Raw genomic sequence first — 5003 nt, forward strand, 5'->3', positions numbered from 1 at the left:
ATGTGGTACAGTGTAGTTTTTCCTTTCATTTAAATAAAAGCATGGCACCAAAAGTAAACTTTTTTGTTCTCTTGCTTACATCTAAACATAAATTGAAACTATAACAAGTTCACATTCATGGTTAAATTTTTTTCTTACTATATTTCAGCAATGTAGAAATTTTAGGATATAGCAAAATTTTGATTTCTCATTTTGTTTGTATTGCTGTCTTTCACATGTATTTCAGCTCTCTGATGTTACCAGACTGAGGCTGTTAAAGAATTAGGCTTCTCATTACATTCTTGAGGACAACAAAGAGTTTTCCTATTCTTTTTAAAAGTGAGTTTCACAATTGTAAGCCAGCTGATAAACTCCTGTACTCTGGGGTGTTGAAAAAAAACATAGAAATTTGATGGTCAGCATAATAGGATGGCTTCAGAAGGTAAGGTTTTCGAGATTGTCTAGCCTTATCTTCACACAGACAGCTAATAAAGAATATGACATTTTGTGAAATAACTTGTGCACAAGTTGTGCAATCTTGAACAGCCATAGTATGCAAAAAAAGAAGTTTTATTTTCCAGATATGTGAATTAGAAAGGTTTTCCATTCCAAATATTGCCTGTTCTGTTTTTGTGGTGTTGTGCTGGATTGCAGAGCAAGGGCTTCTGTTGAAAAGGGCCATGACATGGCTGCAGTGTCAACAGGCAGGCTGAATTGTTAGGCCAACAGGCAGATAATGAATCCGTAAATTTCAGAGGTACTCAAAAGGGCAGCTTCGATAATACAGGAAATCTGATAGCAGGGCTTTTAGTAGTGAATTGGAAACTAATGTGGGTGAAAATGAATAGCCTTCCTTCCACCCCTACCCCCTCCAACTGGTTATTTATTATTTATTTTTTAGCCAGCTCAATCAGTTCCCGTATAGCATCAAAACAGGCTCACGTAAGCAAAGAATTCTGTTGGAACACAAATGGTAATTGCACCCAGTAAAGCTATTTTTTAGTGGTGGGTCCAGTTCAAAATTTTCAGCTAAAACCAGCCTTTGTACAGAGAGACTCTGGAACAGACTTTTTCTTTACCCGTTGACAAGTAACACCATACTTGACAAACTTCTGATCACGCCCTAGTTAATTTGACCGAGCCGTGTGTCTGAATTTGTACAGCATTTGGGAATCAAAACATATGTGTACTGCTGTGGGATTCAGTGCAGATTTCTGGTACCAACAACTGCAGAATAATCATTTCAGTTACACTTAGAAACTAAGCTTTCAGATCAAGCACAACACTAAGGCGATGTACAAAATAGCTTTTTTTTTCTTCCCAATCCAGCTATACTGATCAGGCATAGATCAGTACATTTAAAAAAAAAAAAAGAAAAAGAAAAAAAAGAAGAAAACAGCTTTTCAAGAGCTAAACCTTCAACTACTGAAGTCTTTTCAAATAGGAAGTTACCATTTTTGTGATACTGTTACTACTTTCGTGAACCGAACAAAGAGTTGGAAGAATTGCAGCTATAGAGATCTACCTTTATGGCCACAGCCCTTTATGCTGGCTTTTTCATTTACCATTCTAAGCTCTTCAAACCTGAAAATTCTACTTAAATATATATATCTTATTCCAGATTTGGATGCCAGAAAAAATCAGTATTTTTATATGCATGGCAACTTTGTTCATTTATAAGCAACTGGTTGTAAAAGGCAAACTATACCATCATTCAGAAAAAAGGTACGAAGTGTGTCTGTGTATGCATATGTACAAATGCACGTATACTTTCAGATTTAGGTGTTTACATACAGATATCATAGAATCATAGAATATCCTGAGTTGGAAGGGACCCTTAAGGATCATCAAGTCCAACTCTTGACACCGCACAGGTCTACCCAAAAGTTCAGACCATGTGCCTAAGTGCACAGTCCAATCTCTTCTTAAATTCAGACAGGCTCGGTGCAGTGACCACTTCCCTGGGGAGCCTGTTCCAGTGTGCAACCACCCTCTCTGTGAAGAACCCCCTCCTGATGTCAAGCCTAAATTTCCCCTGCCTCAGCTTAACCCCGTTCCCGCGGGTCCTGTCACTGGTGTTAATGGAGAAAAGGTCTCCTGCCTCTCGACACCCCCTTACGATATAAAACGCACTTTATTTAGACAACCACAGCAAGGTTAGATATGGTAATAAAGTTACTCTAGCTTATTCCTTCTAGAAAGCAGCTACTTTGTTTTATTCAGAATGACTGGTCTACATATGAGGAGGGAAGCAATATACAATACATACATTTAAGACCTCAATAGGCATAGCCTTTGGGAGATGGAGTTCTTACCACTAGGTAAGAGCTATCATTTCCTGAATTCAAGGACAACACTAATGGACTCAAGACAGAATTGCCTCTGATCAGAAAAGATAAAAACCAGGATTTCAAGAAAGGTAAGAACAGGTAAGAATGGTAGAACAGAGGTAAGCATTCTACTGAAAAAAAAAAATATATATATATATATGTATATTTAAAAGTTTCTTCAGCCTCTTATTCAGCATTATTAAACAACTGCATGTATAAAACTGTAGGGTTAGTGGATAATTCATTATCCATTGACAGATTTATTAAGCAAGATACTGAAAAGATTTTTTTTCGTGTAAAATGTATGTATTTTTATGTCACTGTTAATCTGTTAATGGAGTTTTGCACAAAGACAAAGCTAATATAAAGCTTTCCATCAAGGCGGCTCTGCCTTATCCTTTCTACATCATCGCTGATCTAAATATCTGCATTACAAGACCTGGCAAGGCCCCACAAGCCTGCAATTATTTAAATGACTTGAAGCCAGATTATCCTTTAGCTTGGTATTTTTCTTGTTTAAGCTACCTGAAACTCAAGTTGTGATGCTGACATAAGCGCCTAATTCTCCCACAGGTTATGCAAGAGCATTTTAACTTGTTTGCTGCATTGTCACCTCAAAGTTTCAGGAAACCTCTCTTGAAATGAGTGAAGACTGTTTCCAGAAGAAAAGTTTTCAACAGATTTTTTTTTTTTTGCAACTTTTTACCAGATCATGCAAACATATTATAAAAAGTAAAGACCTGAATGGGCCTGTTATAACCACTAAAAATCAAGACCCCATTTTAATGATGACAACACGATGATGCTTTACACGAACTGCTGGACTCCACTGGCAGATCCTGTGCAAGGTTAGCACTGGAGAATAGTTATAAGAATGTATCCGACCGTGCTAACATTGTCTGTGGCCACCTGCAACATCTGCAAAATAGTTGCTTTTTTTTTTTTTTTTTTTTTTTTTTCTGAATTGTTTCCAGAACAGACTGCAGTGCTCTGCCTTGTCACTAGGCAATGGAGAGCTCCTCCTCTACTAATCCTGATTTTCAGGCTCCCTGAAGCCCACACCCAACAGCTTTGCTATTCATGGGAGTTACCTTCTCTGCAATAACCACTTGGGAGTTCAAAGCAAGCTGAGGCCATCCCAAAGACATCTTTCTATGCCAGAGCAAAAAGTTCTTAGTGACCAGAGAGCAGGGGCTTCTCTCTCCTTTACTGATAGGATGCTTCTGTGTATCCTCTCCAGATATTTAAGAGTAAAATTATTGCCCTCCCAAGCTGGCACATCAACTATTCTTCATCCCTCTTCCTGAAGGCATACTTGGTTCTTGAAATCTCTTTCCAGACTACAGGAATTTACTACATTCCTGTGAAAGGCCCTATATTCTGAGCAGGAGGGACAAAAAAAAAAAAAAATCCTCTTTTTTGGGGGTCTATAACTTGGAAAAAGCCTCACCTCTTTCTTCCATTCCAAAACTCCAGAGGTGAAGTCACAGGCTTGATCTCAGGGCCCCCACTGAACACAAAATTTTTACAAAAAGATTGTTAAACTACTGTAACACCGCTGTAAAATCAAGATTAAATTTAAAAACAGATGTGCTCAGCCCTAGCTTTGTTAAACAAAGTTTAAAGGAGACTCATCCAAACGTATGTTCAGCAAAGCTATACATACAGCTTTGTTTGGACAACCAAATTATCTTGTATCACTTGTATGGGGAAGCAGTTTCATTTCTATAATTAATTTGTCTATTAATCCGTGCCTCCAGATGTAACTAAGCAACAAGTGAGAGCTTTATTAGCATGAGGAAGGATTCAGTGTTTTACTGGAGAACCGAGCTTCCTGGGCGCGATGCTGGGACTTTGGTGGTGCAGAAGGAGCCAGCAGGTGCCACAGCCCCGCTTCTCCATTGCAGGCATTGCTGCGCGGCCAGGTGGCACCTTGCCGGGGCTGCTCCTTACCAGACGGACTGCAGGACAGCTCCGTGCAGCTCTGTGCATTCCTTTCCAGAGAGAGGGGAGGACGGTGTGAGGGGATTTCCCTGCTGCCCTTTGGCTGATTCTCAGCAAAACAGTTTGGGAGCAGAACCAGCTCACTGCCTAACATCTGCTACTTCATATTTTTAGCTATTGTTGTGAGAGAGAATCCAGTTCAGCTTCTTGTCAACCCCTGACGACCTGACACATGTGTACACAAACGTAATTTAAAATATATGTGTGTATATATGTATATATATCAGGTCTTTGCTACTTTTGCAGTCCCAAGAGTTCTCTGTCAGGAAATGGTCAGTCTCCATTTTGATGGGGCCTGCCGATGCACTGCTGTATCCACCGTGTGTTGTCCATGTACAGCACTGGCACCTCAGCGTGACTTTTTGTATTTCACCTCACAGCTCTATATGAACACAGAGAGCTCACTGACTGTTCACCTTGATCTTCCTTAGACGTTCCCCTCTCCTGACAATTACAAACAGGCATTACATTTAGCCGAATATGAAGTTAAAGGGGGGAGACGGGGCAGCTGCGAGGTGCTTGTGCTTTGTTGACCCCGCACCTGGCGCTGGGGCTCCCTCAGCGGCTCCCTCAGCCCCGTCAGGCAGTGCCCGCCCCGCCGCCCCCGCCCCGCCGGGCCGCCCCTTCCCGGTCCCCGCCCGCTCCGCCCCGGCTCGGGGAGGGGCCTGGTGGCCGGGCAGCAGCGTCGGG

The sequence above is a fragment of the Netta rufina genome (genome assembly GCF_964035555.1).
Source record: "Netta rufina genome assembly, chromosome: 8".
Taxonomy (NCBI): domain Eukaryota; kingdom Metazoa; phylum Chordata; class Aves; order Anseriformes; family Anatidae; genus Netta; species Netta rufina.